At 47.5% G+C, this 26602-nt stretch overlaps 1 protein-coding gene across 1 annotated transcript in view; it reads left to right on the top strand.

Moving 5' to 3' along the window:
• Positions 1 to 26602, top strand: part of POLR3A (RNA polymerase III subunit A) — a 1042059-nt gene that overhangs the window by 639214 nt on the left and 376243 nt on the right. The window lies entirely within an intron of this gene.

Below are 26602 nucleotides of genomic sequence, written 5' to 3'. Positions count from 1 at the left end.
GTTTTTCTTTCCAAATTTCTCAGGCTCCTCCGGCTCAGAGGAGCCTGAGAAACTTGGAAAGAAAAACCACAGCGTTTTCAAACACAACCGCGTTGTGTTTCTGCCTAAAGCTGCTTTCCCATTTGGGGCTTTCGGGCTCCCTGCGGGGAGCCCGAGAGCCCCAAATGGGAAAACAGCTTTAGGCAGAAACACTGCGGCATGGAAACACAGCCGCGTTGTGTTTCTGCTGCCTTGGCACCGCCGGAGACCCAAAGTGATAGACACAGCAGCAGAAACACAACGCGGTTGTGTTTCAAAAACGCAGCGTTTTTCTTTCCAAGTTTCTCAGGCTCCTCCGAGCCGGAGGAGCCTGAGAAACTTGGAAAGAAAAACCGCAGCGTTTTCAAACACAATAACGTTGTATTTATGTTTGCGGTAGCTTCAAAAGCTACCGCAAACATAAATACAATGTTTATAAAGCTGCGGTTTTATTTCTAAGTTTTCCGGGCTTCTCCAGCCCGGAAAACTTAGAAAAAAAAACGCAGCTAGTGTTTATTTTTATTTTTAAAAAATAGCACTTACCTAGATGCAGCTGCAGCTTTTCTGCCTGTAGTCTCCGGTCTCCGTCCTCAGAGTCCCGGCACCAATGAAGGAAAAGCCACCCAGTGGTAGCTTTTGTTTACTACAGCTGGCTGGCTTTTCCTTCATTAGTGCCGCAAAAGCCAAAGCAAGCACAGCAGCGGGCATCCATTTCACAAAATGGATGCCCCCATGTGCTTCACTTTGAGCTTTATTTTCTCAAAATTTTACATAGGGACTTAAAAAAAAAAGTGGCAATCGTTTTTTTTTATTTTTTATTATTGCCCATCTTTTTTTGCAATAAAATGTTTTGGGCGAACCATTCCTTTAAAGCACTGTTTAACCAAGCGCTGGGCCCACCACGCCATGCAGGCCGAGGCCACCAAGGACGTGGAGGGGATTTACAGCGACGGCAGCAATGCTGCGTTTTCCGAAGGCGATGGGGATACTTCCCAAGCGCAAGCCCCTGACCCCAAAAGACAGGCCGGCGGCCTTGTTACGTGGACGACACCCAGTGGCATCGACGCTCACACAGCCCTGTACACTAAGCACACACCCAAGAGCCGAGACCCAACAATTTTGACGAACAAAGGCCGACGCACTATGTCTAGGGAGAGGTCCACAGAATCCCTGTCCTCTGGGCACTCGAGGTACCGATCGCCACGTGACAGGCCTGACTGTCGAAAGACAGCACAGATGTTGTGACTTAATCCATTCCTGAACGTTGCACGTCGGTAGACGAGACCTCCGATCATTCCACAGCCGAAGTTCGACTTACTTTGTCAAAAACGGCAAAAAACCCTATACAAGTGGGATTAGCCCATTTGGTTAAACACTTCCCAGAAAGCCTAATGAAGGGGAAGGAGTCCAAGAAAAAGTCTTCTAAGACCCCTCATATGGAAAGGTCCCTTAAAGAAAGGTCCCCAAACAAAGAAAAGGATTTACGAGTAAAGGATTCTTTGTCAACAGCTCTAAAGAAAAAGGCACAGCCTTCACCTCAAGTCCCAGTCACCCCTCAGGATCAGGGGTTTCCATTGGACCTTATGTCCATTTCAAGATCTGCCCAATGGACATGTGAGGCTATTGATAGGGTCATAAGAAGGATGCCCTTTATGGCAAACTTTTTTTTAAAAAGAACCCAGATTCTTTCCAGAGTCTTCAGACCACCCCACCCACAACAGCTGCCTCTAGTTCTCAGGCCCCTGTATCTGCCACTGCTTCTCAGCCCCCTTCAAAGAGGTCTCGTCCTAATACCCTGACTATTCCATCACAGCAGCACCCTACAGTCATTGACCTGTATGACCCAGATACTGACACTGAGGACCTCTATGTAACTCAAGAGGCTGCAGATCCTTATGGTAATGATGATGAAGAGCCAGACATGTATAACATGGACTCTTCCCGTCAACCAGGATCCTCCAGTGGCAGATTCGCCTATAGAAAGCCATCCACTACAGAAAAACATGCTCTTCAAGGCAGCTGAGCACTTCCAAATAAAAACGCAGGAAACTCAACAAGACAAGGACTTTGTTGACGACATTTTAGGGGATAAGAAGGCTGTCACTCAGTTCATTCCCATCCTGCAGTCTATTCAGCGGAAGATGCATCCCTCACTGGAAACGCCTAACCAGACGTGGGCAGTTAATCCCTGCATTGAGAAACTCTTCTGCCCTGCTCCATCAGACCCACTCTATATCGGAGGACAGCTCAAACCTTACTCTTGTAGTTAGAACAACAAGGAAAAGAGCAGGATAACCCCATCCTCTTCTGAAGCACCTCCGGGCAAGGAGAGTAAGAAGCTGTACATTATGGGGAGGAAAGTGGCCTCTTCGGCTGCCTTTCAAGCGAGGATAGCTAATCCCACTCTTCTGGCGAGTTATAACTGCCATAAATAGGATGAGGTATCAGCTTTATCATCCTCAGCTCCTGAACCCCTTAAGACACAATTGTCCCTAGTGTATGCAGAAGGCAGGGCAGTTTCAAGCTGCATTCTAAAGAGTAATCTGGACGCCGCTGACAATGCGGGCAGGATAATTGCAGAAGGAATAATTATTAAGCGTCATGCTTGGCCACGCTTCTTGACAACTTCATTTAAAGATTTATCAAAAGAAATACATATCATTCCAAAACAACAATTATGATAACAAGAAAACGACAAATAAAACGAAAAAAGCATTATACAAGTTGATACAAATAGTACAGAATAAATAAGAAAAACCTATCAATTATCTCTACTAATCGCAACAAACCTAATTTGAAATAACTAGCCAGAAATCAGAGGAAAACAAGAGAAAAAATAAAAAAAAGGAAAAAAAAAAATAAAATAAAAATAAAACACAAACACACAACCACACAACACAAGACACACACAATAAAAAGAACACAATAGTAAATTAACCACTCTGAAACAAAAACCATCGCCCATCAGCACTTAATTCACACATAGAGTTCATTAAAAGCCTCCCAGTGTTCCTTATAAAATTCTTCTTTATGTAAAGCATAATACTTAATCCTCTCAAATCTTGAGAACAACTGCACCTGCGATAACCATTCATCAATACTTGGCTTCTTAATATGCCTATTGAGCCCAACGTCCTCTTTGGACAGGCCGTTGAAGACGCCTTGAAAACTGCTAAAGAGGAATATTATACACTAAAGTCGTTAGGCCAGCTAACTAATAAACCCATTGGCCAGCGAGTCAATAAAAGTAATTTTCGTCGAGGAGGCACGAAAGCCAAACACCAGACACTGTTATTTCAACAAGTGGAGGAGATTTGTAATTTGGTGCCGGGCTAAACAAATCAACCCCATAGAATGTACCCCATCCGACATTCTGTCATGGTCATGAAGTCAGGGGCACAGGCATGCAGTGGTTGCATGCATAGGAGACCTGGGTGGACCCTATCCTGGCGCTTTTGGCGCAAGGATCATGAACAAAAGTGAACAAGAACGTCCATTTAACAACAAAAAGCTTTTATTATGGACATAGCACTTCAGATGCATTAACCTTGAACATTCCATCCATTAAGCAGGATGCATTAACCTTGAACATTCAATCCATTAAGCAGCCCCAAGTGTATTCTTGGGTGTGGCTGCTAATGGATTGCCTTCGCACATGCTCACTCTCTAGGAGTGGGCATGCCCACGATCTCAGCTATATAAGCTGCCCTGATCCTCAAGACAGATGCTTAGCATTATTCTGCACTTGCAAGCAGCGTAACACTCACCGTCGCCAGAGGTCAGACTTACCTTTGAAGATCCTGCTTCCTGGACATCCTGCTTCCTGCCAGCATACTTACCAACTGGGGGAAGCAGCTCTTACCTGTACATCTCTTCGGCGAACCAAGTATTCATCTTTACACTTTCCGGAACGCCGAAATCTTCATCTTGGTACCGCAGCACGTCACGCTCCATCGTCGACAACAGCGCCTGCAAGGAAAAACGGAACACAAGGTTAGAGATCGAAAAAATAGTCAGTTTAAGGTTGCGCTCCGCCATACTTCGCGCTTTTCCTTAAACCATCACTTAGCTGCTGTCGAACATTGCGGTAGCATCCATCTTCCATCCGGCCGCGTCTCGCATCTCTCAGCTTCATTGAGGCCCTATTTCCATCTAAGGGAAGAAAACAGAAGAGAAACATTATTGCGGGCATGAATAGGAGCAATATATAAAGACATTCAACAGAACAAACAGCATCCCAAGAGCTCAAGAAAGACTTAATCATAAGGAGAAGCATAGTCGCAGCTGGACTGGACTAATCCTAATCAGGGATCAGTGAAGGAACTAGATCCCATTCGATGCGCCCCTGCCAGAAGTAGTAGGACGGAAAGCTTATCTTCCATAATTCACAGGTGAGCTTTATGGGCCGGAATATGCTCACAGAAACCGTACTTTGGGGTGAAGGGTTCCAGAGGTACATCAATCACAGATTGGCGCACTCACACACTCTCATCTCCACGCAGGAGCAGTATCACCACGTTCCACCGCTCACAGCTTATCTACTGAAGGAGAGGCCTGAAGGGGGTGATTCAAGTTCAGGGAGGGCTGCAACCGTGCCCCAATGCCTACGCAGAGACCAGGTGAGCGTAACACATTCCTAACTATATGCTCCACTTTCTAGACAAGGGGTTAGTATTCAATTTCTTAAAGGACCATCTGGCAGCTTTGTCGGCTTACACAACCTCCCACAATAAGGTTTTGTGGTGGAAAGTGCCGGTCATCAAGGCATTCATGGAGGCAGTAAAGAGAATCCACCCTCCAATCTCAAATCCGCCACCAGGATCGGATCTCAATGTAGTACTCGCTAAGCTCATCGGACCCCCTTTCGAGCCAATGCACAAGTCAAGTCTTAAACACCTGATTTACAAGACTGCCTTCTTAGTGGCTATTACTTCCATAAGAAGAGTTAGTGAATTGCAAGCATTGTCAGTGCAGGATCATTTCTTTGTCATGCACAAAGACAAGCTGGTTTTACGTACTCTTCCTAGGTTCTCTCCTAAATTCATCTCTAAATTTCACGTGAACCAGTCCATCGAACTTCTGGCTTTCTTCCAGAACCCCAAAAGCTCAGACCAAATCACCAAGGAAAACAAACCAACTGTTTGTCTCCGTAGCTCCAGGCAGAGAAGGAGACTGCATTTCTAAGAATGCCATCTCCAGATGGATAGTCTGATGCATACAACTGTGCTATTCATTATCAAACAAGACTCTGGCCCTCATTACGACCCTGGCGTTGGACCATGGTGCTAATAGCACCATGGTCCATGCCGGTAACTTACCGACTCCGCCATGGCGGAATGGGAAATTACCGCCCCCATCCCGAGGTTGGCGGGGCGCTAATTCCCCATGCCGCCATGGCCCTTCCCCATTCCCATTTTTGCCCCATAGGGCTCAATGGAAATGGGGAAGGCGCTAAGAACGGTGCCGCAAATTAGCACCAAGGTCCCTATGTGGGTTGCGAAAAGCAGGCGTTAAAGTCTCCAACCCGAAAAGGGACCTCGTAATCAGGCGTTAAGGGTTTAACCTTTTACGGCGCCGTTAACCCCTTAACGCCTGGGTTGTAATGAGGGCCTCTGCCTTTTACACCAAGAGCTCACTACACAAGGAGCACAGGAGCTACTCTGGCTTTAATCGCAAATGCCCCCTTAGACAGCATTTGCAAAGCAGCTACATGGAGCTCAGTACACACGTTCACTCAGCACTACTGCATTGACACTCATTCCAAAACAGATACACAGTGGGACAAGCGGTTCTAAAACGTCTTTTTGTCGCTGCTCCTTCTCACGACCCCCCACCTTCTCCGAACACTGCTCACTAATCTATGCATAGCATGTGATCTAAGAAGATTCCACAAGCCTCAGAAGGGGTTAAATTACTCACCGTAATCATATTTCTGATGCTTGTATCTGCTTAGATTCAAATGCGCCCACCCTTCCGCCCCTGAGAGACGGTGCATAGATGTTTGACCTTTTCTAATATTTATCTGCTTGGATACACCTGTACTCACGACACACTTCATGCTACCTCATGTCATAAAAATAACAATCCGCGGGACCTCGACACATGAGGGATCATGGGTACAGTGGACGTCAATCTAGGGATAGTATTACTGGCACGCCCTGTCGATGTCCCTTTTCGAGTTTCGAAAACAACTGTAATACTCAGCAGCTTCCACTAGATGTCGGCCTATGCACAGCATGTGAATCTAAGCAGATACAAGCATCATGAATATGATTACGTGGAGCTGTGGAGAGCGAGAAACGCGTCCATCCTGCCTCTGTTTAGTCAATGGTTTAATTATATTTTTGTATATAATAAACTTATAAACTTGCAAGTATTCATACTTCGAGTTTCTGGCTCACTTTTTCAAATGAACGGGGCTCTTTGGCTTCTTTTCTCATGGCCTGGAGTGCGGGCTAAACTGTTCCATTTTTGATGGCAGTTTTCCTCTTGTTTGCTTTATTTATATTTATATATATAATCACTAATATTATAGTGATTGCATCGAAAACAAAGGGTCGACACACCAAAGCATCGAAAACAAAGCATCTAATACCAAAGCATCGACAGTCTATCTTTAGCATGGAAAAGTGCCTTTCCATCTAAACCAGTCCATATAAAATATAAATGGACTGGTTTCAATGGAAATGCAATTTTACATGTAAAAGATAGCATTTAAATGCATTTTTTTGTAACATTAAAATGTTACATGGAGCTGTCGAGTGCTGAAATTTCGGCACTGGCCAGCTCCTTGTAACGTTTTCATTTTTTTTTATTGGGGGGGTTCGCCCAACTAAACCTAACGTAACCCTTAATCTAACCCTAGCCCCAACCCTAACCCTAATTTTTCCCTGTCCACCTACCCCTCCATATTAGTGTTTGGTACCTCTTCCCTCATTTCCCTCCCCACCTTTCGTTCTTAGCTCTCCTGCCAAAAAAAAATACATAAAAAAAAATAAAAGAAATGTTCCTTTAGGAACCACTTTTCACGGTTAAAAAATAGAACTAAAAAAAACTTACTCCATCTACTTTATATTTCTCAGTAAAGTACATAGACTCAATAAGATTTTCCAACATTTCCATTTGCATTTTGTGTTATGCTAATGGGAATATTGTGGCGTTCATTCTCCCTTCCAGGAACTGGAACGGTGGATACCGGCCCGGCAGCCCAAGATATCAGCCCAAGCGAAGCGGAGGTATATAACGAGGTCTCTGGACCATTACCCCCCCCCCCATTCCAGCCCCTGTAATGGGGGATGAAGGCCTTTAGCACCCTAGGTTCCCAAAGTGGAAATCCGGGTTGCTAAAAAAAAGGATTTTTCTTCCTACACCGGGACGCCTCAGGAAAATCCTTTTCCAAGATGGCCACCATGGAAAGGGAAGGGAGGGTTCCATACAGGGCCCCACTTCGCTTTCCATGGCAGCCTGCAGAAGGCAAAAAGAGAACTCTATGACCATATTACCACAAGCACATTTTTCTTCCTTTTTAAATCTATCCCAATTTCGAATAACTTTACCACAAAGCCAGTCCCAGGTGGACATGGCCAATTTTAACCCCATATTTTGTCCCTCCTGGTCATGGCCAGTAGCCAGATTGTCTGGATCATGACCTTATTCCATGACCCGCACAATCTGGCCACTGCACATGGCCACAGGCTACACCTCAGTCACCAAAGGTATATCACTATTTTTTGTACCTACATTATGACACATAAAACACAGGCACATTTGCAAAACCATGCTTTCAGGTCCTTCTCAATGCTCCTTACACAAGTTTGCTGGAAATCCACCCATGTTTTATTTTTTCAAAAGTGTCAAATGTATGCACATAAAATCGTCATATAACCTAGCCCCCACTTGACAAAATCCATTCAGACTTAACGAAAACATTTGTATATAGATCGATAATCTTTTTGCAAAACTTTGTGTAGATTTGTCAAATAGCACCACATTTATAAGCCTTTATAATATTTTGGGACCCCCCTCTAATTCTGCCCCCTCTTGACAGAATACCACCAAACTTTGCAAACACATTTGGGATCAGGTCAGGAATATAATTGCAAAATGTTGTACAGTTTCATTAAGTGGCGCCAAAGTTATAAGCCATCCAAGAACTGCTTTCCACCAACCCTGTAATGCAGAGGTGTCTGCGAACTTCACAGGACTGATTTGCGAACATCCGAACTGTTCGCGGACATTCGTGGCGAAAAACACCTGTTTTTTTGCTTCTTTTCCATCCCATCCTCATCACCCCTCACCTACCCAGAGATTATTTGATAAGTTTGACAAGTGCAATGTGTTTTTTAATGTTTTTACCGCCATGTTGCCAAAAATCTGACGCACCTCACACTTCATCCCACCCAATCATCGAACACGTTGCATGTCCGCGGACATGATACAAACCGATTAACCAATAGGTGTCCTGTCCGCGGAGCGAACAGGGAAGTGTGTCCGTGGAGCGGACATGGAAAAACACGCTTTCGGGACCAAGCCGCTGCTCCTACCGCACATTTGGTGAAAATCCGTCCAGCGGTTTGGGCTGTAGACGCAACAGAAATGTTTTTTCCATTCAGTCTATGGGGAAAAAAGAAATTTTGGGACCTCCCCTATAACTTGGCCCACCCTTGACCAAACCGCACCAAACTTTGCAAAACAATTCAGAGTGGGCCATATACTTCTTTGGCAAGGTTTGGTGAGGGTTCGTCCAGGGGGAGCGAAGTTATAAGCCGCCCAAAAAGTGCTCTTCCTATGAGCTGAGCAACTTAACCAATGTCGGCCTATGCATAGCATTTGAATCTAAGCAGATGCAAGCATCAGAAATAAGATTACGGTGAGTAATGTATTATATATATATACATATATCAGAAGTTTTGAACAGAAGAGCTGAAACAGTGTATACGTTTCCTACTGGAAAGTGTACTGGGAAGCTTGTATTGGTCATTGCAAGTGAAAGCTAGTAAACCAGTGAATGGTGAGGAATGAAGAAACAAGCTTCAAGGGCAAGTGAAATAAATAAGTCCATCCTGATTGTGAAGCTGGAACTGTGACAAAATACCTATGAAGCAGATGCAAGAAATGTGTTGTTTGCGTGACATGTAATGGGTGGACCGTGTGGTCCAACAACTGCACCTAGATGGAATACACCCTCCCAAGGACCAACCACTTTTTGATTGAGTAAAGGAAAAGCCTGTGTAACTGAAACTAGGGAATTGAACTTATAAACTGGTGAAAGATCACCAACTTGAAGAGCTGGGAAGTGTCCCAATGACGTTTTATTTTGGAACATTGAACATTCTGAGGAATTGTGTTTTTTTGGAACTGTATTAGACTTGAAAGCTTGGGGAAGGGAGCCCCTCTTTTGCAAAGTGAACTGTTTGAACTGTTTGAAGCTTGGGGAAGGGAAAACCTTTTTCCATCCAAGAGCTGGAAGAAGCTCTTCATTTGACCACTTTTTTTTATTTCATGCTGATATCCCTATTGTATATAATTGATGTGAGAGCAAGTGTAGATTTTGGGCACAAAACGACATTTGCTTTGCACTTCCTGACCCAGAGTATCATTGGCTTAAATTAGGTAGGAAAATCCCACCTTAACATACGGCAGGTTAGGCCGTTTTCCCACTCTCCACTTTTAGTTAATAAAAGTTTGTATATAAAATTGTATTCAGTTTTCTGTGTCTACTTCATGATGCTTTTACATTACTGAAGGCCAGCGGCCTGAATCCCTAATTTTAAATGTGTGAGGGAAAGCAGTCCAAGTAAAGCAGAAATGCAGTAGGTCTTTATATGCCACTTTTTGTTCTTTGTGCTGTTTTTCTCTGCAGAGACACATGGAAGCAGCGCAAGTTTAATAAGGAGAATCTATAAGATGACACCGATTTTATCCTGGAATCAAAACTGGCTAAAGTTAATGTAGTACTGAAATCCCAGTTATAGAGAATAAGGCCTCACCTTAAAAATATATTGGAAGGCTAGCTCACATGAGCAAACCTGGGTTGGGGGTGTTTTCTGAAGTCCTCCAGTGAGAGGGTCAGGAAGAGAAACTTGTTAGTGTACGGGGTTTTCCACCAAGTTATTCCAAACTCTCACAATGGTAATGTGTCGGAGCATCCTGGCTTCACTTACTAGGGGGGGGGAGATCGAAGGTACTGCTAGCCACAGATACACACAATAAAGATAAATCCATCAAAGTGAATTTACTTAAATATTGAATTTACCATAAAGTAGTGTATTGAGTAATAGTAACTGAAGGTAAGTAGTAGAAGCATAGAGCAGAACTGTTATGAAAACTTTAAAATGTCCTGGCGAGCACCATTTAAAAACAGTAGGGAAACTATACTAAAGTTTAGTATAATTCTAACTGCGTGCAAGGCGTTTTAAATGCAGTGATTTATACAAAAACACATATGAAATCAAGGTTAAGTATTAAAAATACAGTGAATGCTATGAAAACTATAGAACCATAAGGAGAACACATGAACTTAGGCTTGTTACCGGTGGTGAACAGTTCACAAAAGTTTGTCCATGGCACCAACAGAACAAAATACATTCTTCGCTCAGGGTTATAGCGAAAACATAAGTAGGTTTTGCTTACTGGTCCCAGGAGTGGAAAGGGCAACAACCATCTATCTGAGAATTGGGGGGAACCCAACTAGAAGACCCATGTTTGTTGCAGAGTGGACCACCAACCAGCTGAAGAATCCTGTTATGGTCAGGGGGTTCCCTGAAGATGGACTAATCACACAGCTCGGGGATCTAACAGACGAGAGCTAGTGACAGGTTGCGGGCCCGAGGACCTGGCAAAGGCTGCAAAGACTGAAGGCTGTCGAGGGGAAGGCCCAAGAAGCACAGGTGCAGAAGTCATGATTCCAGAGTCCCAGAAGATGTCAGGACAAGAACCACAGGATCCAAGATAGTGGGCCTCTTGCAGGTGAACCACGCGGATGCAGACATATAAGCAATGACGGTAAGATCAGGGGCTCTCCCTAAAAGGCAGGTCACATGTGACTCGTGGAGGCCCAAGACTGAGCTAAGGTGGCAGGGTGGGCCCACAACAAATTGCATCTGCTTGAAGGTTAGTAAAGGTGTCCCATGATGGAGATGATGATTTGGCAGAGCAGCAGCAAGCCACTCCGTCACAGCCACGTAGCAGGGGGCAGTCCCTTCAGGTCCAGTGAACGAGGTTTTTGAGAGGGCACCAGAAAGTCCAACACAGGAAACCAGCAAGAACGCTGAGTCAAGGTTCCCAGCACAGGAATGGCAGGGAGGCTAAGAAGAGGATCGGGAGTAAAGCAGAACAGCAGAAGAAGATTCTTCTGAGTTGTCCCATCATGCCATCTTCTTTCAAGTAAGTTTCCAGTGAAAAATCTCTCTTGAATGGACCAAGGACTATACTTACCACTCACCTATGCTTGCTCACCAAACCACAGCCATGTCTATAAATCTTGAAAAGTTTTGGCAGCCATCCCATTGCCTTTGGCCAGCCAAATTCCATTGACTCAGGCACACCTACGCAAGTGCGTATCGAGGTATCTCACAGACCCTCCTCCTATCTAAACCAGATACCAGTCGCACAGAGGGTGCCTTGGTACACTCCTCAATGAGTACTCAGAACTGCCATTTGGTTATTCATCATGGTCCAAATAGGCAAGAAGGCCACAAAACGAAATGGTCTGGGTGTAGAATCGGTTTTCAAGGATTTCCTTTTATTGAGCATGCTAAACAAAATCGCTACAAACGAAAGTCCTGCACAATAATATGCTGTATGTAAAACAAGCACTGGTTCAGCTTATCCAAAACTCATTGTTACACGTTACTATAGGCCAAGAGTGTTCTTCAGACAGCTAGTTGCTGAAATACATAGGTAGTAACATCCTGTAGAACAAGAACATATACGGAACAAACTGTACTCAAGCTACATACAGATGATTAGTTGCGCAGCTGGTTGGAAAAGAGAAACCAGTGCTCTTTAACCAATGCATCAACCACAAAAATACTACAAAGGGCACAGATAGATACATATAGGTTATGGGGGAGAAAACAGGGCAGTGGGAAGCGGGGGGGGGTGCAGATTGGCAGAATTGGACGCAGTGAGTGTTAAATCTTGCCCAGATGTCGTCCTACTGCTCCCAGGACTCTTATTCAATCTTAATCATTGCCAGGCATTTGAAGGTCCTCTACTACATGATTTGGAGCTTGCAGTTTTGTGACATAGGGAACAGCTGGACCAAGAAGAGTTCTAAGACCATAAGTTACCCTCTGGATTGTTCTGCTTTTTCACAGAAGGCTCACAAGTTAACAACTGGGGATTCCCAGGAAATTGATTGCAATAGAGATGGTCATAATGGTCTTCTCTGTGTAAGACCTTCCTGCTTGGGTGTTACTCACCACTCTGAAATAGGCCGAAGATGTGGAGAAGTGACCTTGGAGATGATGGTGGTACAAGAATCGATATTCAGCCTTCCATCCCAGCTCCCCTGAGTACAAGACTCGGGCTTCCTCAAAGAGGGGCTCTTTTCTACAATGTACCTCTCTGCTGTTTCAGTTGGGACAGAACGAGGTGTCAATTGAATAAAAGAGCGGGGAGAACACACACCTCCAATACCAATGCTGCAAATGAATACAAAGATATTAGACAGTGTTGAAGTTAAAGCAAGTAATCAGAACAGTTGATTTAAATGGGAAACTACCTAGGTAGGTATTGGAGTGGAGCTTCCCCGGGGTGGATCTACAAAAAATATAACAAAATGAGTGGGAATATTCTAAAGAGCCTTTTAAAGTATCAATCCCAACTAATATATCGAAGTGGTAACAACTAACCTGAATAAAGATATTTTGAGGAAAGGAATCCAGGAAACAGAAGACAACGAAAGGAGAAAATAACAAACAGGAATGTTAGTATAGGGAAGTAGCCCCGAACGGCACGAGGGTCGCACTAGTGCCGGGTTGGTGCAGTTTCAGCAGAGCGTTTATATGCACTTGAAGTTCACAATATAGTCACTCAATGTCCCAGAATTCAACAGAAGACAAATATCCAAACAAAGTCGTGGAGAGAAAATAGTAGCAAAGACGGGATTTGCCAATTATAAGTATGTACCTGAGCACACATGCATCCAGAGGAGGTGTAGAAAAGTTCCGGAGGGTTGACAGCAAGTCCTCTGCGAGGAAGGCTTTGGTTCCGTGTCCAGAAGCGACCACCTGGAATGAAGTACCGCAAGAGACAGCAGGGAGCCGGATCCAATAATGTTCCGAGTCGAAAACCAGACGAGCACAACAGGAATAAAGGAGGAGGCAAGCCAATCCGGTAGTCAGGCAAGGGTCAGAACCAGGAAATCAGATGAGCAATCGTGTGGAGAAGACACAAAGTAGTAACGGACGTAACCGCTTGTAGCTTGTAACGCTAATTAGCAGCAACGAGCCCCTTGAAAGACGGTGGTTTTATAGCTGTATGGGGGCGTGTCTTGCTGTACGTCTTCCACGTACAGGACGTGTCAGCTGACCCGGAGTCCGTCTTAGTTTGTACAGGCGCCATGGCAACCTGTATCTGGTCCACAAAGGAGCTTGTAAAGAAGTCGTATTCTGCAAGGAGGCCCGCAGGAAAGCCCGAAGTGTAACATTGGGCTGCTGTCAGGTTTCGCCTCCCCCTTCGCTAGTGTTGTGGACTTTTGGGTTCCCGAACCCTTTTTTTTACTCAAGTCGTTGGTGTGACAGAGAGGTAACACGACCCCCCGTTCCTGGCTGCTGTGGCCTCTCCGTGTTCCTAAACTGCCATTCTTGAGCCTTTTTCTCAAAGTGGACCTATCTGTGTCCTGTACTCCTGGTGTGTTCTGGTGACCAGACTACTTCAGTGGGTGAGTCCTTCAGCGTTGTTGGCAGGGAGAGCTGAGGCGGGATCTCTGGGACCAGGTGTATAAAGTGTAAGGAAGGCATGGTATCAACAGGAAGACACACAAGTGACCACAGTTCAGGGGTGTTTATTGAACTTCAAAAGGGGTTTGAAAAACACCTATCTAATCCTAAATCTACAGATGGGAGCAAGCTACGACCATCAAATAATAACACCTAGTGGTGTTTTTCCAAAATAAAAGGGCCTATACTTTTAAACCTATTGTCAATCCTTACCTCTAAATACAACTAGTGTGGGAAACAGTGTTACGTAAAAGAAGTGTTCACAAAATGATATGTCAGGATGTTCAAGCCGTTGGCCTCCCTTCCCCATGTTTTCAGCACAGGACAAGCCAATACACTCGAGCTTAGCACAGTCTCTGGCTTCTCTAGCATAAGGATTCAGTTCAATCATTAGCATCCGGGCCTTCTGTGCCCAAGTCTCTTTGCCTTTCAAAGTCTCTTCTTTCAGAGGGCCTGATGCGATAAACAATACGTTCTTTTTTTCTTACAAACAATACGTTCTTTTCCTCTTAGGATTTCACAAGTACTCAATTTCTCAGGCGATTCACCATTCACCTTGGATCCCCCCGAGCTGGGCTCAGATCCTATTAACACAATGCTCGTAGGATATTAATGCATCCAATTTCTTGGGTGATTTACGGTTCACCCCAGATCCCCCTCAGCCGGGCTCAGATCCTCTTATAACATAATGTTCAATTAGTCTCCCTACGCCGTGCTTGGACCAATTTCAATTTAACTCAAACTTGCTTTAACTAAAAGCTCTCCGCTGATCTCCCTCTGCCGGGCTTGGACCAACTTCATTTATTTTGTCATCAACTTTCTTTACGCTATTAACATCGAAGACTTTTGATTGTGCCCAGGATTTTGCTTGACCCTGTTGCAGGACCACTTTGATTCACAATTCTTTGTCACTCTTTTCGCTTTTGCCACCTTTCACTTGAATACCTACATAGACTTTTGGATGAGCACACATGCGGTGCCGGACCACTCTGTCTAAGGTATCTCCTCTTGGCTTCAAAGTTCAATCCCTCATCTTTTCAATTTTACTCGCGTTGATGATCACATACGCATCATACACTGTTCGCTTCATCTTTCGCTGTACAATGTTACCGCTTGCAACCTTGGCTTCAACACAGAACGATCTGGTATCAGTCTGCCCAACTCACCAGCTGTGCTGGGGGGGGGCGGTTGAGTTCCTAATTATCCTAGTATTGGTAGTATGTGGTAAAGGTGTTACAGTGAAGAGGATACCATGTCCCAGTGTCCCACTCCCTGAATACCCCCTCACCCAAGTGATCCTCCCGCACTCGTCTACCCACAGAAACTGGATCCAAAAGCGATGGCTGTGTCCTGGCCACCCGGATGACAGATCCCGGGGACTAGTGGGTGAGACACCTTCAGGTTTCTCACAGAGGGCTACACCTCTTTCCCCTTTTCCTCTCTGAACTAACAATGCTTTCCCTTTCTTCATTTTGTTTCTCCGGCCGTCTTCTAAGCCTGTCTGGGGCTGACCTGGCCCACCAGAAATCTCCTACCCTTGCTAACTAGGTCCTGATCTTCCTTGCTCTCCTTCCTCTACTTCTCAGATTTCACCTTTCTTTCCCACTTCTTCTTTACCTCTCTCCTCTTTGTGATCCACTGCCTCAATCTCACTCTCCCAACTTTCACTTTGTCCTGATGTTCTATCACCTCCTTCTCACCAGATATCACTTCCTGCTACCTCCCTTATGATGGTACCTCCTTTCAGCCTACTCTTGACATTCCCACTTACTCCTACATCCCGTCCCCTTTTCTCCATCCTTATGGGTTTCCCCAAACATGGGGACGGTAGCGTAACCTTTGGCAGCTAAAAATTGAGCTTCCCCTTTAAATTTAGTACAGTGCGTGGGGCCCGGCCATGCCCCGAGACCCTGCCCTCTGGCGCCTCACCCCAGTCCCTTGTTCCGCACAGATGGTGTCAGAGCTGGCAACTAGGCACACAAGCTTTTTCAGCTTTCCACGTGCCCCCTCTTTTTTTGATCTTCAACTCCCTTCGCTGCCTCGCCTGAACCCAGCGTATGTTAGCTGCCGGAGGATTCACGAGATGCACATCCTGCGATTACTCGTTCCTGTCCTCGGACACCCATGCGCTCTGTCTTGTGTGCCTGTGGCCTGACCACCGCTGGGACGCGTGCATGGCTTGCAGCGCTCTCGGTCACTGAGCTTTGAAGAATAGTATTTCCCGCTGGAGGGAGATCTTCCTCGCTGTCATCTTAAAGAGTTTGTCACCAGCAACCCACGTCAAGACAAGGTAGGTCATTCGTTTAGCAAGGCCCCTCAGCACGGAGACTCCTTTCTGGGGGTTTCCAATGGCAAGGGAACCTTGGATTCTGGTTCTGGAAGGCCCAGGGCTGTTAAGACTACCGGCTCCCAGGCCAAGGGGCTCTACCGGGCAGTCCACGGAAGGGCGATCCAACACGTCCTCTTCTGCACCAGGGTGCAAAGGATCATTGTGTTCTGTTTCCAGTAGTCACTTCGAAGCACATTCCAAAATGACTACCAGCTCCGTAGCTGAGGGCGCCCGGCCTACCAGAGACACCTCTGAAGTGGTTGTGCCAGGCGATTTGACTATCAGCCAGCGGGCTGAGGGCTCAGAGACTACCAGAGCCACCTACAAGGTCGACGCTCTTGCTTCAGTGTCTAGGGCCAAGGAGTGCCCTTCCATGTCTGAGCCTGCACGTGGCGTGGGGCCTTGCGCCCTCCCTCCCTGGGCGTGGCACCAGACCCAAAGATGATGGACAAGCCAACGACAGAACCTGCGAGGCCGGTGGCCATCCTGGATCTAGACTCGGGGCCCTCTCCTGAGTCCTTCTACAGAGTGGGCCCTTCAAGAAGTTTCCAGTCCCCTTCCCTCGGAAAGTGGTGGCCGGCCCTATGGTACAGACAGATGGTCTCTGCAGGGTTACATTTACCCCTCTCAGCAGTACGGTTACACGCCCCAGACTCCTAGACACTTCGATCATGAAAAGAGGCCCAGCGCGGCTGAGGCTGTGCCACTCGCGATCCAGCGGCAAGCGAGTACCGCTTCTTTGTGCGCTTCCTCCTCGTGTGCTTACCACAAATGATGGGGCTCCTCAACGGCATCATCAAGGATGTGATACCACAGGTCGTGCCTCCTAGACCGCCTCCTCTGGGCCATCCTGCAGCAGTGCCAGTGCCACAGCCTATTCTTCCTCTGGTCCAGGCCCTTTCGGTACTTCTGATCCCTCTTCCCCCCTCCTCCTGTACCACCAATTCCTCCTCCTCTGCAGTCGCCTGTTGATTCCCATCCACCTTTGGGTGTGAATCACAGGGGACCCCTCTGGTTCCTCTCTCCCAGGACCAGGACTCTCCTCTGTCTGGAAAAAAGGGGAGGGACGATGGTGACGACGATGTACAGGATGAAGAGCCTTCTGCGTCAGTGAAGGTGTTTCATGAGTCTTCAGGGCCTTCCAGAGTACTCGGAGTGGGGGGGCAGAGCAGGCCCCCCAAGAGTCGGGGGTGTTGGCTGTGGAGGTTCTGGCCAAGCGCGCCACGAGCCATTCCAGCATCCCCCTCCAGAAAGATGTCCTATCGGTGGTGAGGAAGGTGGAAGAATCCCAGGGACAAGGCCCAGATGAACAAGAAATTGGACAGCCAGTTTAGGATTTTGGATGGGGAGCCAGTCCTCCTGGCCTCCCACCCTCAGCCGCACTCTTCAGTCATGGTGGCGGCTTCCTTGATTCTAAGCCATCGTCCTCGTCTTCCTCAGCAGGGGCCTCCTCCAGTTGCAATTCTAAGAGGCCCTTGAGTCCATCTCAACGCCAGGGTGCACTTATGTCAGGCCATTGCTGATGCCCTCCTAACCACGGCGAACCAGAAGCTGTGGCAAGAGATCAGGGAGTTCCTGCCTGACATCCCCTTGGAGAGACGGGCCTCCTTCAAATCCGGTCTGGTGGAGGCCTGTGCAGTTGTACAGGACCTCATGGAGTCTTTGGTCTCCCACTTTGACACGCTCAGCAGAGACTTGTGTCTGGGAGTCGAGATGAGGTGGACGGCATGGTTTTGTTTCAACCGGCAGAAGTCGCAGCTGACTTCAGCCCAGGACCTAGTGTTCCTTGGAGTGCGATGGGATACAGCCATGCAGCGGGTTTTCGCCACGCCCGAGAGGCTCCTGTCCCTCTGCAAGTCTATAGGGCACTTTCTGGCCAATTCAACCATCTCGGCATGGTGGTTCCAGCACCTTCTGGGTCTGATGGCATCTTGCGTGCTCACAGTTCGGCACATCCACCTCAAGATGAGACTTCTTCAGCTCCACCTAGCAGCCAATTGGGACCAGTAAACTGGGTTAAAGTGGGCAGAATTCCTATTACTCTGTCCCTCCTCCCGGATCTTCACTGGTGGCCAGTGGACTGCAATGTGGCACTGGGAGTCCCTTTCACCCTACTTGAGCACACTCTGGTGGTGACAACTGATTCCTCCCTTTCAGGCTGGGGTGCTACTCTGGAGGGCTACTCTTCATGACACATGGGGCCTCATTATAACCCCAGCGGTAGCCGCGCCAGTAATAACAGCACGGCTGCTGCCAGTCTTTTTTTTTTCTTCCGGCGCCCAGCAATGGATACTTACAGAGGCATTACAGCCCCGGCGTTCCCGGTAATGCCCTATTGCCGGGCGCCGGAAAAAATGACTCCACATTCCCATTTGAGTCCCATTGGACTCAATGGGAATGTGGAGGGCGGATGCACCGGCACTGTGTGCAACAGTGCTGGTGCATCCGTCAAGGTCTGCGAGCGGGTGCGGTTCCGCCAGCCAGGTCAGACCTGGCGGGCGGAAAGGCACTGCTCGCAGCGGTAACAATGGTGCCGGTAGCTTACGGGCACCGTTGTTACCGTACCAGTATACTTGTAATGAGGCCCATGGTCAAGGACGGAGGACCTCCTGCATATCAATTTGCACAAGCTCATGGCAGTGGGCCTAGCTTTCAGGGCCTTTCTGCCGCTTATCGGGAACAAGGCGTTTCTGGTCAGGACAGACCATTCTGCAACAATGTTCTACTTGAACAAGCAGGGGGGCACTCCTGCCCCCCTCCTGTGCATGGAGGAAGTGTCAATATGCGAATGGACCCTGTCGGGGGAGCGGGGGGCGGGATATGGATCTCCTCGGTCCATTTTCCAGGCATAACAATGCGGAAGCGAACCAACTCAGCCGCTTGGGGTTCAACACCTGCGAATGGCTGTTACGCATCAACTGTGTGTCGCCCCTTATCCCCATTGGGGATTTCCAAGTCTGGACTTATTCACATCTCCTCTGAATTCCAAGTGCCTCCAATTTGCTTTGTGGTCAGGACCGGGTCAGGGGTCTGTGGGGGTCGCGTTCCAGCTCTGCTGGCACAGCCGCAGGTGCTATGCGTTCCCTTCTATGTTGCTCCAGCAGACCCTGCGCGAGTTCTAGGCCTCGTGGGCTGCAGCCTCATCCTGATTGCACCCGGACCCAGCCAGGCTGGCCCTCGCAGCCTGGTTCCTGACCAGCTGTGACAGCACCATGCACAGTTCTCGGACGACAACAGGGACATCATACAGGAGGCCGTCTGCACGATCTCAGTACAAGAGCAAGTGGTCTAGGTTCTGCCACTGTGCTCATGACAAGGGGCTGGGCCCCACTCACCTGCTCCCTGGACGATGTGCTGGCTTTTTCCGCATATCTGGCTTGTTCAGGTCGATACCTGTCACACCTATCTGGCAGCCATTGCGGCATACAAGAATTCCCCAGAGCACATTCTTTCAGCAGCCAACCCTGTGGTTAAGGCTCAGCTCAAAGGGTTGTCCAGGCCCTTTCCTCTGGTCCATAGGCGCACCCGATCTGGGAACTTAATGTGGTTCTTGCGTCTTTGCAGCACAAGCCTTTTGAGCTGATGGCCTCGGTGGAAATCAAGCTGATGATACTGAAGACAGTGCTGTTGGTGCCGCTCATTTCAGCGCGCAGGGTCAGCAAGCTGCAGGCTCTGTCGTCTTGCGAGCCCTTCACCACTTTTCATAATGACCGGGTCATCTTGCACACTCATCCAAACTTCTTGCCAGTGTTCTTTCCAAGCCACAGTCTGAGGCCGAAAGGGCTTTGCAGTCCTTGGTGTTAAAGACAGTGCTCAGGTTCTATCTCTCTCTGACTAAATCCTTCTGGATGTCTCAGGAGTTGTTCATCACCTTTGGCGGCTCGACCCCCCAGCACCCAGGCTTCCAAAGCTTCTATTTTCCATTGGATGGTCCAGGCCATTCCGGGGGTGTATATGGCCATGGGCAAGCCAGTTCCCGTGGGGATCCATGCCCATGCGGTCAGAGCTAAAGCTATGGTTGTCGTCTTCCAGAGACCTGCTTCTTGGGATGCCGTCAGCAGGGCGACTCCCATGAGTTCTGTAAGCACTACTCCTTGGATACCAGCTCCAGGCGGGATGCAGAGTTCGCTCAAGCGGTTCTAAGAACCCTTTTTTTCTTCAAGTATGGGACGTATGAGTAATAAAGTTACTCATGGTAGTGACTAAAGTACCCATAGTGCTTAGTCCCCTTTCCTCCATACGCCCCACCCACCTTGTATGCCAGGAGCTAAAATATTCAGCATAGCCAAGTATTAAAGGGTCTGATGTGTTAAAAGGGGACTGAGGTAAGGCGCAGGAGGGTGGGGTCTCGGGGGCGTTCCCACACCCAGGGCCTCGCCCCTGTGCACTGTACTAAATGTTAAGGGGAAGCTCAACTTTTTGCTGCAAAATATTCCAGTCCCGTCCCCAGTATGGAGGAAAGGGGACTAAGGACTATTAGAACACCCTAGTGGTGTTTCTACATATCTGATTGGCTAATCTGCGGGCTATAGAAACTGGTATAGCCCGCAGATTCAATACAGCCCGGATAATAATTGATGCTGCCTGCTGCCGCCCATTACAACTTTCAAAACACACTTGCCGTGTTTAACTTAATTACAGCGTTTCTCCGCCTAAGCCTGTGTCCCATACCGGAACATAAAGAGTTAATGTTCCATGTTGCCTTGCAAGCATGCCTGACGTTGCCACACCCCCTCGCGGAACTACACAGAACAAACGCTGTAGTTTCATTCTCTGCCTTCACAATGCCCCTCAATTCCATTACGTATTGGCCCAACGTTAAGCCCATACATGCTGAATTAGTAAAATGTACGCAACCTACTCCTCATGCCAAACCTCTCCTTGCCCCCTTACAACGCTTTGACGCGTGGAAATCCGCTATTCATCTAACTGCTGAACAAACATTCATAACGTGGCCCCTGCACCCTCAGGGAAAGACAAGAAAGGTGTTCTGTGGTACTCTAACATACCAGTGAAACGAAACACATACAGATGTAAGTATTGAATAATTGTAAATCATACTAATACCGACGTGCTAAATGTGCATGAAAATTAGTATTTATTGTTCATTTGTAACTAATGCGCAAGTACTTTGCCACCACATTTGCATACCTGGAAAAAAAGAAAGAAAACTCACTCCTGCATTTTCCCCAATTAAATACTCCACCTACCCACTGCTAATTACCTCTCACTACCATATAAAGAAAAGCCACAGCCAGAAAGCACCTTGTACTTTCTACTGCAACCTCTAACCCGTTTCCTAATAAATATAAAATGTCTGCAGCATGTGTCATTTGTCCTTTTTTCTAATTTAATTAAATACTAAGGGTATTCTAATAGCTTTAGAGACCTGCAGCTTGGGCCTTACCGGGTGTTATGGTGCCTCATATACCTCATTTAACTCAGTCTTCAGGGCCCATAAGGCCCGTTACCGCCCTCGCTGTAGGTCTATAAAGCTATACGAGTATTCTAGCCACTAGTGAGTAACTATTTTTTTCCAGTCCTTGTCGAATTTTCCTACCTCCTTCCCACCTCTGTGGGTTGCTCAGATCATCCCCCTGTCTGCATTCAGCAAAAACAGTAAGTGCATCCCTCTGGTCCAGGCTGGATTCATCTTCTGCATAAAAGAGGTATTACTACTTCTCTTACCACCTCCTCCCCCTGCAACTTTAGCTCTCTCCACACCTCTTCTTGCACCATCTTTTCACTCCTTGTTTGCCGCTTCACTACTCCAAACACCCACACTCCCTACTCTCCTGCCTGCACTTTTATAGGGTTGAAGTGGGCTCTGCACTATTGATTTCATCTGTGGTGGGTGATTGCTTTGAGCCTGGGATTGGTTGGTTGGTGAAGCATGGGGTGTTTCCTCTCTGTTTACAGCTGTCTTTCCTGCCCCACCTATCAAGCCTTTAATAGGCTGGTCCACCATCTTGAATTCTTCCTTTGCATGTATGTGCTTTAGGGCACACTTGTGGAACTTGGCTGGGAGCTGTACTGGTGCAGGTATCTGCAATGCGATGCGCTTGAGTGGTGGACAGGGAACAAACTTGTGATTTGCATCTTCTTTGGTAAGTTTGCCTTTCTCTTCACTCTTTGTCCATGTCTGTGGTGCAGCTTAGGCAGGTGCTGCATGGTGTCACCTGCAAATATGGGGCGAGATTTAAACTTTGAGTAGCAGAAGTACTATCACTGTGGCAGTCTACTGCCTCTCTTCGCCCCATGATTTGGGGGAGAGGTGGGAGTTGGTATTCCCAGGGTGCCACATCAAGTAACAGGTAGCGATTCTTCACTCCTGATTTCCCCTCCCCCTTCTCCCTACTCCAGCCTCCCCTCCCAAATGCAGTATGGCCCAGAACTTCTACTTCACTTCTTGGCTGGCAAGGGGAAAGTTATGGTGCTTATTAGACTGAGAAAATGTCATCTTGTGACTTGTAGGAAGCTGTACAACATTTTTAGTAGAGTAAATATAACAGCTGAAACAATAAAAAGAGATAATACAAAAACATGGAGTTCAGAACATCTGCTAGAATCTGAGTAGTAGAGAAGAAATCCAACAATGCCCCGCAGGTAGGATGGACACTGAGGGGAAAGTCCACAGTCCACAGTGACAGAATTATACACAACATGGACTCCTTCAGAAGAAAAACACCCAGGTCGGCAAGGAGGGAGATGGTGGGGTTGAGGACATGAAAGTCCCTATTCATTGCCTCTATTAACAAGAACCACCCCACAGATTTTCCAGTGGGCTGTCTGAGTGATGGATTCATCTAAATGGCCATTGGCCTATCCAATTTCACCGAAAGAAACTCTCTGCATGTTTGAGAGGGGAGAGCAGGAGTGGGAAAGAGGTAGTCATCCGATCCTTAATTACTGCAAAAGATGATGGGGCTAGTCATTTCAGATTGTAAATGGAGCCCAGGACAACACGTCCATGTCCTTCGCCTCTGGTCTCTCCTGCCAGTGTCCAGAAAGTGTTTGTTTTTCTCGCTCTTAATAGCAGGTTTTACGGGCTACAAACTCTCCCAGACCTCTGGCTACCAATCAACTCCACTCACAGCAGCAGTCCTGGTGCATGCCCTGCAGCAGCACAACCACAGGATCTTGTGTCTGTCTCTAGTCGAGCACTGCCTCTAGCAAACAGTTTTGCAGCTGTCCTCACACGGAGAGACTGTCCACCACAGCATCCCCTTGTTCCTCTTTAGCTCAGCGCCTCATAGGCAATGTTGGGCAGCTGGAGCAGAGCTCGGGGGCATGTGCCCGAGATAACCCTACGTAGCCAGCATCCTACCACAACGCTAGCACCATGTGGCCATGGCTGTAATTCCAGCTTCACCATGACGAATCTCCTCCTTCTTGATGGATGTTCTTTAGTTTCATTTGCGGCAACATTAGTTGTGGTCTGTGTTGCTCCTATGCTCCACAATCTCTTGGGCCCTGCCAGTCATTGGCACCCAGACCATGAGGTGATTAACATTCTGAGCCCCGATATATGGCTCCCTTTCTAACCTAGGCCCCACTGACGCATCCTTTCACCTCTAGCTTTCTGTCCAATGCTAGGTTGCTTTTTGGAAACTGATTTCCACCAACTCCACTCCCTGTGTTGTACTCTTTTTTTTTTTTTTTTATTTGTTTTTTTTTTTGTTTGTTTGTTCCTTCTTCTCCTCATTCCTCCTTTACCCCTTCTTTCCTAGTTTCAGTCTTTTCTCTGTCTTCCCAGCTTTCCCTTCCTCTCCCTGCACCCTCATTCTTCTCCACCCTTTAGCTTTCTGACACACCCCTTCCTGTCACTCTGCCTCTCCCATTCTAATACACCATCCTCGCCCTGCTCTTCTGCTCACCTTCACTGTTTGCATTCTCAGAAAGGCTTGAACCTCCACCGCCTACTCCAAGACACTGCCCACTTTTGGGTAATAGATTCATTAGTGGTAATACAGGCCAGCTTTGGGCATAAAACTGTGAGGAATCAATTGCTCTATCATAGTCGTTGTTTGATTTCGCCATTGCCCCCTCCATGCCTGCTGTGAGCATGTGCAGGCCATATTTCGGAGGCTCTGGTTCAGAATCATGGGCTGCAACCACAATTTGGTTTTGTGCATGCCTGGAATCCTCTGTAGCATACTGAAGTAGTTCCTTCTTAACCGGGGCTTACTTGAAAGGCCTCACATAGAACCTGGAAGTAGATGCATGGCCTTGGGAGTTCCACCGTGTCCCACCTGCAGGGGTATATGAAAAAAGGGGGCATACCTAAATCTATTCAGACCCTGTCAATATGGGCCTTTCATGTGTAAACCAAGAAATAAGGACAGGGTTGAGAACAAGCTATATTTTACTTAATGGGGGACAACAACATTCATGTGATACAACCTTCACACTAAATTAACAGAAACATATATATCATTTTATTTGCACTATGTCAAAAGAGCACAGCACATTAAGCCGGAGGGAGATGCACCTTTCTGTTGCTCGTTAATCTGCTTAGAATCGCATGCTGTGCATATAGTCCGACATCTAGTGGTAACCGCAGAGTATTGCATCTTGTCTTTCGAGGATCGAAAGGGGATGTCGACATTGGCGTGCCTGTAACACTATCCCTAACGTGACGTTAAGTGTACCCAAATCCCTCACGCGTGGAGGTCCATCAGATTGTTTTTTTCCCACCCAGTTAGCTGGTCCTCTTATGCGGAGCTCTTAAAAAATATTGCGATATTGTTATATTTCTCAATCTCTGGTCGATTTTCTATTATCTTCTCCTTCTCGACGGTTGATTCCTGTACCGCCGCCGAAGACCGATAAGAACAGAACTTCGACTGCTGGTGCTCCGGTCGGCGCTGCCGACCACGTGGCCGGGCCTTCTAGCCGGCCTATACAGTAGGGAGAGTGGAGTCTGGGTGGTTACATTCTTTTCAAGAATGTCTCTCCTTTCCCCTCTTTGTCCCTTTGGTTTTGTTGTCGCTTTTAAATTCCTGAGCATGCACAAGACACCATTTTAAATTGTGCCCTTCCTGTAAGGGAAAATTCCCATGGAAAGACCAGTACCGTCGGTGCAATAAGTGTCTTCCCCTCGATCACAACGAGGCATCCTGTGCAGCCGTAAGCTCCTATGTCCTAAGACTATTCAGGAGCGTTGATTAAAGCGATGAGCGGCCTACGCAATGTTGAGGGCCGAGAGTAGCTCCCCCGACGCCACAGCCGCTGAGTGTGGCAAGGAGATTAGCAACGACCAAGGCTCCACTTCGGACGCCATTGACCTTACATCAGAGTGTTCTCGTGCCGTCACTCCCCGGCCAAGATAGGCACGACGAGAGTCCTGCTATGGGGAATGTGCATCCCAGCAACAGGGACGTACCCGATTCCCACACAAATCACACAACCCCCGGTTCTGCTTCGGTGGTCCAGTTGAAGTGCTCCAAAGCGCCAACGAGTACATCGGCTAGTTCAGCGGCAGCCGCCGATTCCTGTGATCGGCAGCCCTCCCCGCAACATCGACAGCGGCATGCGTCTGGGCAGTCCAAGATTAAGGGCACCAGCACCAAAAGCCACGCAGACATTGAGACGCCTCAGAAGAGAGCGCTGATGGTGCACAATACCCCGGTTGCAATGAAATCTGCGGCGCAACCGCCTATGCAGCCCAAACACCTCCCTGTAACGCCGAACATCAGCAAGAGTATCGTTAAGATCATCTCAGCAGTGAAACAGAAGGACCAGGCTAGGGATGAGTCGAAAGACACATCAAAACCCCAGGAGCAATGGAAATATTACTCTGAGAATCATTTGCCTTTATCTAAGACTCTAGTTGAGAAATCTCGATGTTCTAGGGAGGAGGATCGTCAGGAAGAGCCCTTTCCTCCTCTAGACTCCTCTGGTTCCTCATCATGGACCAGAGAGAAGTTTGCGGGGTGCATGAACAGGCTGGAAAAGTTTGTTGAATTTTCTGAAAGGTTTGCTTCTAAAAGGCCTTGTGAGGAGAGCCCATTTACACCTGTGGGCAAGTTTCAGAGGACTTCTGATCCACCTCATGAGGAGGAGGTTTGACATCACTGATGATGAAGTTCATATTGATCCATATTTACATGATGATGACCCCTTCTATTATCCTACTGATCCTACTGATCCCACGCAGGGATGGGAGGACTGCCAGCCGGTTATAACCAACCTTGGGCGTCTCCTACCCCGGACCCTGACACCTTATGTATGGACCCCCACCTCCCCACCAGTCCGTCAGGCATCACCTGTTGATGACCAGATGGCGTTTAACGCTATCTTAAAGAAA

The sequence above is a fragment of the Ambystoma mexicanum genome, chromosome 8, assembly GCF_040938575.1.
Source record: "Ambystoma mexicanum isolate Mex_15411 chromosome 8, UKY_AmexF1_1, whole genome shotgun sequence".
NCBI lineage: Eukaryota > Metazoa > Chordata > Amphibia > Caudata > Ambystomatidae > Ambystoma > Ambystoma mexicanum.
This window is presented reverse-complemented; position numbering and strand designations above follow the sequence as displayed.